The sequence below is a fragment of the Eubalaena glacialis genome, chromosome 10 (genome assembly GCF_028564815.1).
Source record: "Eubalaena glacialis isolate mEubGla1 chromosome 10, mEubGla1.1.hap2.+ XY, whole genome shotgun sequence".
In the NCBI taxonomy this organism is placed as follows: domain Eukaryota; kingdom Metazoa; phylum Chordata; class Mammalia; order Artiodactyla; family Balaenidae; genus Eubalaena; species Eubalaena glacialis.
Window position 1 is genome coordinate 32665380 of NC_083725.1, and position 13218 is coordinate 32678597.

The following is a 13218-nucleotide window of genomic DNA, read 5'->3' on the forward strand; positions in this document are numbered from 1 at the left end:
TTGTTGGAAGCTCACCCTGCTCTGCGCTATACCTAAAGTGAAAGTCAACGTGAGCCCAAGCTTCGAAGTAAGGCCCTGATTATCCTTGCAAAACGAGAGGCGTGCAGCAGCTCCATGAGGCCTTCATCGTTGTTCTGCTTTAGTTTCAAGGTAGTAAGCTTTTCAACACTCCTAGGGGCCTTGCTTCAGCACCCGTTTCAGTACCAGAACACTGCGTAGAACCAGGAAGCTCTGCTCCTGCGTGGATGCTGCGTGTCAACCTAGAAATTAGAGACTGATGGCACAAGGCTTGTTTTCCCGTTTTGAAAGCTCCATTCATGCGGCCTCGAAGCTACTTGAAAAGCACTGTTGTTACCGTGCTTTTACTTACAGCCGGCATGGCACATAGAAGAAAATGAGTTTTCTCGAAAGAAACCTTGTGCTTCCAGTTCCTAGTTGGAAGCTCACCCGGCTCTGCTCTATACCAAACGTGAAAGTCAATGTGAGCACTAGCCTCGAAGTAAGGCCCTGATTATGCTGGCAATACGGGAGGCGTGCAGCAGCTCCATGAGGCCTTCATCGCTGTTCTGCTTTAGTTTCACGGTAGTAAGCTTTCCAACATTCCTAGGGACTTTGCTTAAGCAACCGTTTCGGTACCAGAACACTGCGTAGAGACAGTAAGCTCTGGTCCTGCGTGTATGCTGCGTATCAACCTAGAAATTGGAGACTGATGGCATAAGGCTTCTTTTGCCATTATGAAAGCTCCGTTCATGCGGCCTCGAAGCTACCTGAAAAGCATTGTTGTTGCCGGGGTTTTCCTCACTGCCGGCATGGTTCTGAGAAGAAAATGAGTTTTCTCCTAAGAAACCTTGGGTTTCCAGTTCCTTGTTGGAAGCTCACCCTGCTCTGCGCTATACCTAAAGTGAAAGTCAACGTGAGCCCAAGCTTCGAAGTAAGGCCCTGATTATCCTTGCAAAACAAGAGGCGTGCAGCAGCTCCATGAGACCTTCATCGTTTTCTGCTTTAGTTTCAAGGTAGTGAGCTTTTCAACACTCCTAGGGGACTTGCTTCAGCACCCGTTTCAGTACCAGAACACTGCGTAGAACCAGGAAGCTCTGCTCCTACGTGTATGCTGCGTGTCAACCTAGAAATTAGAGACTGACGGCACAAGGCTAGTTTTCCCATTATGAAAGCTCCGTGGATGCGGCCCCGAAGCCCCCTGAAAAGCACTGTGGTTACCGTGCTTTTACTTACAGCTGGCATGGCACATAGAAGAAAATGAGTTTTCTCGAAAGAAACCTTGTGCTTCCAGTTCCTAGTTGGAAGCTCACCCGGCTCTGCTCTATACCAAACGTGAAAGTCAATGTGAGCACTAGCCTCGAAGTAAGGCCCTGATTATGCTGGCAAAACGGGAGGCGTGCAGCAGCTCCATGAGGCCTTCATCGCTGTTCTGCTTTAGTTTCACGGTAGTAAGCTTTCCAAGACTCCTAGGGACTTTGCTTAAGCAACCGTTTCGGTACCAGAACACTGCGTAGAGACAGTAAGCTCTGGTCCTGCGTGTATGCTGCGTGTCAACCTAGAAATTGGAGACTGATGGCATAAGGCTTCTTTTCCCATTATGAAAGCTCCGTTCATGCGGCCTCGAAGCTACCTGAAAAGCATTGTTGTTGCCGGGGTTTTCCTCACTGCCGGCATGGTTCTGAGAAGAAAATGAGTTTTCTCCTAAGAAATCTTGGGTTTCCAGTTCTTTGTTGGAAGCTCACCCTGTTCTGCGCTATACCTAAAGTGAAAGTCAACGTGAGCCCAAGCTTCGAAGTAAGGCCCTGATTATCCTTGCAAAACAAGAGGCGTGCAGCAGCTCCATGAGACCTTCATCGTTTTCTGCTTTAGTTTCAAGGTAGTGAGCTTTTCAACACTCCTAGGGGACTTGCTTCAGCACCCGTTTCAGTACCAGAACACTGCGTAGAACCAGGAAGCTCTGCTCCTACGTGTATGCTGCGTGTCAACCTAGAAATTAGAGACTGACGGCACAAGGCTAGTTTTCCCATTATGAAAGCTCCGTGGATGCGGCCCCGAAGCTACCTGAAAAGCACTGTTGTTACCGTGCTTTTACTTACAGCTGGCATGGCACATAGAAGAAAATGAGTTTTCTCGAAAGAAACCTTGTGCTTCCAGTTCCTAGTTGGAAGCTCACCCGGCTCTGCTCTATACCAAACGTGAAAGTCAATGTGAGCACTAGCCTCGAAGTAAGGCCCTGATTATGCTGGCAAAACGGGAGGCGTGCAGCAGCTCCATGAGGCCTTCATCGCTGTTCTGCTTTAGTTTCACGGTAGTAAGCTTTCCAAGACTCCTAGGGACTTTGCTTAAGCAACCGTTTCGGTACCAGAACACTGCGTAGAGACAGTAAGCTCTGGTCCTGCGTGTATGCTGCGTGTCAACCTAGAAATTGGAGACTGATGGCATAAGGCTTCTTTTGCCATTATGAAAGCTCCGTTCATGCGGCCTCGAAGCTACCTGAAAAGCATTGTTGTTGCCGGGGTTTTCCTCACTGCCGGCATGGTTCTGAGAAGAAAATGAGTTTTCTCCTAAGAAACCTTGGGTTTCCAGTTCCTTGTTGGAAGCTCACCCTGCTCTGCGCTATACCTAAAGTGAAAGTCAACGTGAGCCCAAGCTTCGAAGTAAGGCCCTGATTATCCTTGCAAAACGAGAGGCGTGCAGCAGCTCCATGAGGCCTTCATCGTTGTTCTGCTTTAGTTTCAAGGTAGTAAGCTTTTCAACACTCCTAGGGGACTTGCTTCAGCACCCGTTTCAGTACCAGAACACTGCGTAGAACCAGGAAGCTCTGCTCCTGCGTGTATGCTGCGTGTCAACCTAGAAATTAGAGACTGACGGCACAAGGCTAGTTTTCCCATTATGAAAGCTCCGTGGATGCGGCCCCGAAGCTACCTGAAAAGCACTGTTGTTACCGTGCTTTTACTTACAGCTGGCATGGCACATAGAAGAAAATGAGTTTTCTCGAAAGAAACCTTGTGCTTCCAGTTCCTAGTTGGAAGCTCACCATGCTCTGCTCTATACCAAACGTGAAAGTCAATGTGAGCACTAGCCTCGAAGTAAGGCCCTGATTATGCTGGCAAAACGGGAGGCGTGCAGCAGCTCCATGAGGCCTTCATCGCTGTTCTGCTTTAGTTTCACGGTAGTAAGCTTTTCAAGACTCCTAGGGACTTTGCTTAAGCAACCGTTTCGGTACCAGAACACTGCGTAGAGACAGTAAGCTCTGGTCCTGCGTGTATGCTGCGTGTCAACCTAGAAATTGGAGACTGATGGCATAAGGCTTCTTTTCCCATTATGAAAGCTCCGTTCATGCGGCCTCGAAGCTACCTGAAAAGCACTGTTGTTACCGTGCTTTTACTTACAGCCGGCATGGCACATAGAAGAAAATGAGTTTTCTCGAAAGAAACCTTGTGCTTCCAGTTCCTAGTTGGAAGCTCACCCGGCTCTGCTCTATACCAAACGTGAAAGTCAATGTGAGCACTAGCCTCGAAGTAAGGCCCTGATTATGCTGGCAATACGGGAGGCGTGCAGCAGCTCCATGAGGCCTTCATCGCTGTTCTGCTTTAGTTTCACGGTAGTAAGCTTTCCAACATCCTAGGGACTTTGCTTAACCAACCGTTTCGGTACCAGAACACTGCGTAGAACCAGGAAGCTCTGCTCCTGCGTGTATGCTGCGTGTCAACCTAGAAATTGGAGACTGATGGCATAAGGCTTCTTTTGCCATTATGAAAGCTCCGTTCATGCGGCCTCGAAGCTACCTGAAAAGCATTGTTGTTGCCGGGGTTTTCCTCACTGCCGGCATGGTTCTGAGAAGAAAATGAGTTTTCTCCTAAGAAACCTTGGGTTTCCAGTTCCTTGTTGGAAGCTCACCCTGCTCTGCGCTATACCTAAAGTGAAAGTCAACGTGAGCCCAAGCTTCGAAGTAAGGCCCTGATTATCCTTGCAAAACGAGAGGCGTGCAGCAGCTCCATGAGGCCTTCATCGTTGTTCTGCTTTAGTTTCAAGGTAGTAAGCTTTTCAACACTCCTAGGGGCCTTGCTTCAGCACCCGTTTCAGTACCAGAACACTGCGTAGAACCAGGAAGCTCTGCTCCTGCGTGTATGCTGCGTGTCAACCTAGAAATTGGAGACTGATGGCACAAGGCTAGTTTTCCCATTATGAAAGCTCCGTTGATGCGGCCCCGAAGCTACCTGAAAAGCACTGTTGTTACCGTGCTTTTACTTACAGCCGGCATGGCACATAGAAGAAAATGAGTTTTCTCGAAAGAAACCTTGTGCTTCCAGTTCCTAGTTGGAAGCTCACCCGGCTCTGCTCTATACCAAACGTGAAAGTCAATGTGAGCACTAGCCTCGAAGTAAGGCCCTGATTATGCTGGCAAAACGGGAGGCGTGCAGCAGCTCCATGAGGCCTTCATCGCTGTTCTGCTTTAGTTTCACGGTAGTAAGCTTTCCAAGACTCCTAGGGACTTTGCTTAAGCAACCGTTTCGGTACCAGAACACTGCGTAGAGACAGTAAGCTCTGGTCCTGCGTGTATGCTGCGTGTCAACCTAGAAATTGGAGACTGATGGCATAAGGCTTCTTTTGCCATTATGAAAGCTCCGTTCATGCGGCCTCGAAGCTACCTGAAAAGCATTGTTGTTGCCGGGGTTTTCCTCACTGCCGGCATGGTTCTGAGAAGAAACTGAGTTTTCTCCTAAGAAACCTTGGGTTTCCAGTTCCTTGTTGGAAGCTCACCCTGCTCTGCGCTATACCTAAAGTGAAAGTCAACGTGAGCCCAAGCTTCGAAGTAAGGCCCTGATTATCCTTGCAAAACGAGAGGCGTGCAGCAGCTCCATGAGGCCTTCATCGTTGTTCTGCTTTAGTTTCAAGGTAGTAAGCTTTTCAACACTCCTAGGGGCCTTGCTTCAGCACCCGTTTCAGTACCAGAACACTGCGTAGAACCAGGAAGCTCTGCTCCTGCGTGTATGCTGCGTGTCAACCTAGAAATTAGAGACTGATGGCACAAGGCTTGTTTTCCCGTTCTGAAAGCTCCATTCATGCGGCCTCGAAGCTACCTGAAAAGCACTGTTGTTACCGTGCTTTTACTTACAGCCGGCATGGCACATAGAAGAAAATGAGTTTTCTCGAAAGAAACCTTGTGCTTCCAGTTCCTAGTTGGAAGCTCACCCGGCTCTGCTCTATACCAAACGTGAAAGTCAATGTGAGCACTAGCCTCGAAGTAAGGCCCTGATTATGCTGGCAATACGGGAGGCGTGCAGCAGCTCCATGAGGCCTTCATCGCTGTTCTGCTTTAGTTTCACGGTAGTAAGCTTTCCAACATTCCTAGGGACTTTGCTTAAGCAACCGTTTCGGTACCAGAACACTGCGTAGAGACAGTAAGCTCTGGTCCTGCGTGTATGCTGCGTGTCAACCTAGAAATTGGAGACTGATGGCATAAGGCTTCTTTTGCCATTATGAAAGCTCCGTTCATGCGGCCTCGAAGCTACCTGAAAAGCATTGTTGTTGCCAGGGTTTTCCTCACTGCCGGCATGGTTCTGAGAAGAAAATGAGTTTTCTCCTAAGAAACCTTGGGTTTCCAGTTCCTTGTTGGAAGCTCACCCTGCTCTGCGCTATACCTAAAGTGAAAGTCAACGTGAGCCCAAGCTTCGAAGTAAGGCCCTGATTATCCTTGCAAAACGAGAGGCGTGCAGCAGCTCCATGAGGCCTTCATCGTTGTTCTGCTTTAGTTTCAAGGTAGTAAGCTTTTCAACACTCCTAGGGGCCTTGCTTCAGCACCCGTTTCAGTACCAGAACACTGCGTAGAACCAGGAAGCTCTGCTCCTGCGTGTATGCTGCGTGTCAACCTAGAAATTAGAGACTGATGGCACAAGGCTTGTTTTCCCGTTTTGAAAGCTCCATTCATGCGGCCTCGAAGCTACCTGAAAAGCACTGTTGTTACCGTGCTTTTACTTACAGCCGGCATGGCACATAGAAGAAAATGAGTTTTCTCGAAAGAAACCTTGTGCTTCCAGTTCCTAGTTGGAAGCTCACCCGGCTCTGCTCTATACCAAACGTGAAAGTCAATGTGAGCACTAGCCTCGAAGTAAGGCCCTGATTATGCTGGCAATACGGGAGGCGTGCAGCAGCTCCATGAGGCCTTCATCGCTGTTCTGCTTTAGTTTCACGGTAGTAAGCTTTCCAACATTCCTAGGGACTTTGCTTAAGCAACCGTTTCGGTACCAGAACACTGCGTAGAGACAGTAAGCTCTGGTCCTGCGTGTATGCTGCGTGTCAACCTAGAAATTGGAGACTGATGGCATAAGGCTTCTTTTCCCATTATGAAAGCTCCGTTCATGCGGCCTCGAAGCTACCTGAAAAGCATTGTTGTTGCCGGGGTTTTCCTCACTGCCGGCATGGTTCTGAGAAGAAACTGAGTTTTCTCCTAAGAAACCTTGGGTTTCCAGTTCCTTGTTGGAAGCTCACCCTGCTCTGCGCTATACCTAAAGTGAAAGTCAACGTGAGCCCAAGCTTCGAAGTAAGGCCCTGATTATCCTTGCAAAAAGAGAGGCGTGCAGCAGCTCCATGAGGCCTTCATCGTTGTTCTGCTTTAGTTTCAAGGTAGTAAGCTTTTCAACACTCCTAGGGGCCTTGCTTCAGCACCCGTTTCAGTACCAGAACACTGCGTAGAACCAGGAAGCTCTGCTCCTGCGTGTATGCTGCGTGTCAACCTAGAAATTAGAGGCTGACGGCACAAGGCTTGTTTTCCCTTTTTGAAAGCTCCATTCATGCGGCCTCGAAGCTACCTGAAAAGCACTGTTGTTACCGTGCTTTTACTTACAGCCGGCATGGCACATAGAAGAAAATGAGTTTTCTCGAAAGAAACCTTGTGCTTCCAGTTCCTAGTTGGAAGCTCACCCGGCTCTGCTCTATACCAAACGTGAAAGTCAATGTGAGCACTAGCCTCGAAGTAAGGCCCTGATTATGCTGGCAAAACGGGAGGCGTGCAGCAGCTCCATGAGGCCTTCATCGCTGTTCTGCTTTAGTTTCACGGTAGTAAGCTTTCCAACATTCCTAGGGACTTTGCTTAAGCAACCGTTTCGGTACCAGAACACTGCGTAGAGACAGTAAGCTCTGGTCCTGCGTGTATGCTGCGTGTCAACCTAGAAATTGGAGACTGATGGCATAAGGCTTCTTTTCCCATTATGAAAGCTCCGTTCATGCGGCCTCGAAGCTACCTGAAAAGCATTGTTGTTGCCGGGGTTTTCCTCACTGCCGGCATGGTTCTGAGAAGAAACTGAGTTTTCTCCTAAGAAACCTTGGGTTTCCAGTTCCTTGTTGGAAGCTCACCCTGCTCTGCGCTATACCTAAAGTGAAAGTCAACGTGAGCCCAAGCTTCGAAGTAAGGCCCTGATTATCCTTGCAAAACGAGAGGCGTGCAGCAGCTCCATGAGGCCTTCATCGTTGTTCTGCTTTAGTTTCAAGGTAGTAAGCTTTTCAACACTCCTAGGGGCCTTGCTTCAGCACCCGTTTCAGTACCAGAACACTGCGTAGAACCAGGAAGCTCTGCTCCTGCGTGTATGCTGCGTGTCAACCTAGAAATTAGAGACTGATGGCACAAGGCTTGTTTTCCCGTTTTGAAAGCTCCATTCATGCGGCCTCGAAGCTACCTGAAAAGCACTGTTGTTACCGTGCTTTTACTTACAGCCGGCATGGCACATAGAAGAAAATGAGTTTTCTCGAAAGAAACCTTGTGCTTCCAGTTCCCAGTTGGAAGCTCACCCGGCTATGCTCTATACCAAACGTGAAAGTCAATGTGAGCACTAGCCTCGAAGTAAGGCCCTGATTATGCTGGCAATACGGGAGGCGTGCAGCAGCTCCATGAGGCCTTCATCGCTGTTCTGCTTTAGTTTCAAGGTAGTAAGCTTTTCAACACTCCTAGGGGACTTGCTTCAGCACTCGTTTCAGTACCAGAACACTGCGTAGAACCATGAAGCTCTGCTCCTGCGTGTATGCTGCGTGTCAACCTAGAAATTAGAGACTGACGGCACAAGGCTAGTTTTCCCATTATGAAAGCTCCGTTGATGCGGCCCCGAAGGTACCTGAAAAGCACTGTAGTTACCGTGCTTTTACTTACAGCTGGCATGGTTCATAGAAGAAAATGAGTTTTCTCGAGAGAAACCTTGTGCTTCCAGTTCCTAGTTGGAAGCTCACACTGCTCTGCTCTATACCAAACGTGAAAGTCAATGTGAGCACTAGCCTCGAAGTAAGGCCCTGATTATGCTGGCAATACGGGAGGCGTGCAGCAGCTCCATGAGGCCTTCATCGCTGTTCTGCTTTAGTTTCACGGTAGTAGCTTTCCAACATTCCTAGGGACTTTGCTTAAGCAACCGTTTCGGTACCAGAACACTGCGTAGAGACAGTAAGCTCTGGTCCTGCGTGTATGCTGCGTGTCAACCTAGAAATTGGAGACTGATGGCATAAGGCTTCTTTTCCCATTATGAAAGCTCCGTTCATGCGGCCTCGAAGCTACCTGAAAAGCATTGTTGTTGCCGGGGTTTTCCTCACTGCCGGCATGGTTCTGAGAAGAAAATGAGTTTTCTCCTAAGAAACCTTGGGTTTCCAGTTCCTTGTTGGAAGCTCACCCTGCTCTGCGCTATACCTAAAGTGAAAGTCAACGTGAGCCCAAGCTTCGAAGTAAGGCCCTGATTATCCTTGCAAAACGAGAGGCGTGCAGCAGCTCCATGAGGCCTTCATCGTTGTTCTGCTTTAGTTTCAAGGTAGTAAGCTTTTCAACACTCCTAGGGGCCTTGCTTCAGCACCCGTTTCAGTACCAGAACACTGCGTAGAACCAGGAAGCTCTGCTCCTGCGTTTATGCTGCGTGTCAACCTAGAAATTAGAGACTGACGGCACAAGGCTAGTTTTCCCATTATGAAAGCTCCGTTGATGCGGCCCCGAAGCTACCTGAAAAGCACTGTTGTTACCGTGCTTTTACTTACAGCCGGCATGGCACATAGAAGAAAATGAGTTTTCTCGAAAGAAACCTTGTGCTTCCAGTTCCTAGTTGGAAGCTCACCCGGCTCTGCTCTATACCAAACGTGAAAGTCAATGTGAGCACTAGCCTCGAAGTAAGGCCCTGATTATGCTGGCAATACGGGAGGCGTGCAGCAGCTCCATGAGGCCTTCATCGCTGTTCTGCTTTAGTTTCACGGTAGTAAGCTTTCCAACATTCCTAGGGACTTTGCTTAAGCAACCGTTTCGGTACCAGAACACTGCGTAGAACCAGGAAGCTCTGGTCCTGCGTGTATGCTGCGTGTCAACCTAGAAATTGGAGACTGATGGCACAAGGCTAGTTTTCCCATTATGAAAGCTCCGTTGATGCGGCCCCGAAGCTACCTGAAAAGCACTGTTGTTACCGTGCTTTTACTTACAGCCGGCATGGCACATAGAAGAAAATGAGTTTTCTCGAAAGAAACCTTGTGCTTCCAGTTCCTAGTTGGAAGCTCACCCGGCTCTGCTCTATACCAAACGTGAAAGTCAATGTGAGCACTAGCCTCGAAGTAAGGCCCTGATTATCCTGGCAAAACGGGAGGCGTGCAGCAGCTCCATGAGGCCTTCATCGCTGTTCTGCTTTAGTTTCACGGTAGTAAGCTTTCCAAGACTCCTAGGGACTTTGCTTAAGCAACCGTTTCGGTACCAGAACACTGCGTAGAGACAGTAAGCTCTGGTCCTGCGTGTATGCTGCGTGTCAACCTAGAAATTGGAGACTGATGGCATAAGGCTTCTTTTCCCATTATGAAAGCTCCGTTCATGCGGCCTCGAAGCTACCTGAAAAGCATTGTTGTTGCCGGGGTTTTCCTCACTGCCGGCATGGTTCTGAGAAGAAAATGAGTTTTCTCCTAAGAAACCTTGGGTTTCCAGTTCCTTGTTGGAAGCTCACCCTGCTCTGCGCTATACCTAAAGTGAAAGTCAACGTGAGCCCAAGCTTCGAAGTAAGGCCCTGATTATCCTTGCAAAACGAGAGGCGTGCAGCAGCTCCATGAGGCCTTCATCGTTGTTCTGCTTTAGTTTCAAGGTAGTAAGCTTTTCAACACTCCTAGGGGCCTTGCTTCAGCACCCGTTTCAGTACCAGAACACTGCGTAGAACCAGGAAGCTCTGCTCCTGCGTGTATGCTGCGTGTCAACCTAGAAATTAGAGACTGATGGAACAAGGCTTGTTTTCCCGTTTTGAAAGCTCCATTCATGCGGCCTCGAAGCTACCTGAAAAGCACTGTTGTTACCGTGCTTTTACTTACAGCCGGCATGGCACATAGAAGAAAATGAGTTTTCTCGAAAGAAACCTTGTGCTTCCAGTTCCTAGTTGGAAGCTCACCCGGCTCTGCTCTATACCAAACGTGAAAGTCAATGTGAGCACTAGCCTCGAAGTAAGGCCCTGATTATGCTGGCAATACGGGAGGCGTGCAGCAGCTCCATGAGGCCTTCATCGCTGTTCTGCTTTAGTTTCACGGTAGTAAGCTTTCCAACATTCCTAGGGACTTTGCTTAAGCAACCGTTTCGGTACCAGAACACTGCCTAGAGACAGTAAGCTCTGGTCCTGCGTGTATGCTGCGTGTCAACCTAGAAATTGGAGACTGATGGCATAAGGCTTCTTTTCCCATTATGAAAGCTCCGTTCATGCGGCCTCGAAGCTACCTGAAAAGCATTGTTGTTGCCGGGGTTTTCCTCACTGCCGGCATGGTTCTGAGAAGAAAATGAGTTTTCTCCTAAGAAACCTTGGGTTTCCAGTTCCTTGTTGGAAGCTCACCCTGCTCTGCGCTATACCTAAAGTGAAAGTCAACGTGAGCCCAAGCTTCGAAGTAAGGCCCTGATTATCCTTGCAAAACGAGAGGCGTGCAGCAGCTCCATGAGGCCTTCATCGTTGTTCTGCTTTAGTTTCAAGGTAGTAAGCTTTTCAACACTCCTAGGGGCCTTGCTTCAGCACCCGTTTCAGTACCAGAACACTGCGTAGAACCAGGAAGCTCTGCTCCTGCGTGTATGCTGCGTGTCAACCTAGAAATTAGAGACTGATGGCACAAGGCTTGTTTTCCCGTTTTGAAAGCTCCATTCATGCGGCCTCGAAGCTACCTGAAAAGCACTGTTGTTACCGTGCTTTTACTTACAGCCGGCATGGCACATAGAAGAAAATGAGTTTTCTCGAAAGAAACCTTGTGCTTCCAGTTCCTAGTTGGAAGCTCACCCGGCTCTGCTCTATACCAAACGTGAAAGTCAATGTGAGCACTAGCCTCGAAGTAAGGCCCTGATTATGCTGGCAATACGGGAGGCGTGCAGCAGCTCCATGAGGCCTTCATCGCTGTTCTGCTTTAGTTTCACGGTAGTAAGCTTTCCAACATTCCTAGGGACTTTGCTTAAGCAACCGTTTCGGTACCAGAACACTGCGTAGAGACAGTAAGCTCTGGTCCTGCGTGTATGCTGCGTGTCAACCTAGAAATTGGAGACTGATGGCATAAGGCTTCTTTTGCCATTATGAAAGCTCCGTTCATGCGGCCTCGAAGCTACCTGAAAAGCATTGTTGTTGCCGGGGTTTTCCTCACTGCCGGCATGGTTCTGAGAAGAAAATGAGTTTTCTCCTAAGAAACCTTGGGTTTCCAGTTCCTTGTTGGAAGCTCACCCTGCTCTGCGCTATACCTAAAGTGAAAGTCAACGTGAGCCCAAGCTTCGAAGTAAGGCCCTGATTATCCTTGCAAAACGAGAGGCGTGCAGCAGCTCCATGAGGCCTTCATCGTTGTTCTGCTTTAGTTTCAAGGTAGTAAGCTTTTCAACACTCCTAGGGGCCTTGCTTCAGCACCCGTTTCAGTACCAGAACACTGCGTAGAACCAGGAAGCTCTGCTCCTGCGTGTATGCTGCGTGTCAACCTAGAAATTAGAGACTGACGGCACAAGGCTAGTTTTCCCATTATGAAAGCTCCGTTGATGCGGCCCCGAAGCTACCTGAAAAGCACTGTTGTTACCGTGCTTTTACTTACAGCCGGCATGGCACATAGAAGAAAATGAGTTTTCTCGAAAGAAACCTTGTGCTTCCAGTTCCTAGTTGGAAGCTCACCCGGCTCTGCTCTATACCAAACGTGAAAGTCAATGTGAGCACTAGCCTCGAAGTAAGGCCCTGATTATGCTGGCAAAACGAGAGGCGTGCAGCAGCTCCATGAGGCCTTCATCGCTGTTCTGCTTTAGTTTCACGGTAGTAAGCTTTCCAAGACTCCTAGGGACTTTGCTTAAGCAACCGTTTCGGTACCAGAACACTGCGTAGAGACAGTAAGCTCTGGTCCTGCGTGTATGCTGCGTGTCAACCTAGAAATTGGAGACTGATGGCATAAGGCTTCTTTTCCCATTATGAAAGCTCCGTTCATGCGGCCTCGAAGCTACCTGAAAAGCATTGTTGTTGCCGGGGTTTTCCTCACTGCCGGCATGGTTCTGAGAAGAAAATGAGTTTTCTCCTAAGAAACCTTGGGTTTCCAGTTCTTTGTTGGAAGCTCACCCTGTTCTGCGCTATACCTAAAGTGAAAGTCAACGTGAGCCCAAGCTTCGAAGTAAGGCCCTGATTATCCTTGCAAAACAAGAGGCGTGCAGCAGCTCCATGAGACCTTCATCGTTTTCTGCTTTAGTTTCAAGGTAATGAGCTTTTCAACACTCCTAGGGGACTTGCTTCAGCACCCGTTTCAGTACCAGAACACTGCGTAGAACCAGGAAGCTCTGCTCCTGCGTGTATGCTGCGTGTCAACCTAGAAATTAGAGACTGACGGCACAAGGCTAGTTTTCCCATTATGAAAGCTCCGTGGATGCGGCCCCGAAGCTACCTGAAAAGCACTGTTGTTACCGTGCTTTTACTTACAGCTGGCATGGCACATAGAAGAAAATGAGTTTTCTCGAAAGAAACCTTGTGCTTCCAGTTCCTAGTTGGAAGCTCACCCGGCTCTGCTCTATACCAAACGTGAAAGTCAATGTGAGCACTAGCCTCGAAGTAAGGCCCTGATTATGCTGGCAAAACGGGAGGCGTGCAGCAGCTCCATGAGGCCTTCATCGCTGTTCTGCTTTAGTTTCACGGTAGTAAGCTTTCCAAGACTCCTAGGGACTTTGCTTAAGCAACCGTTTCGGTACCAGAACACTGCGTAGAGACAGTAAGCTCTGGTCCTGCGTGTATGCTGCGTGTCAACCTA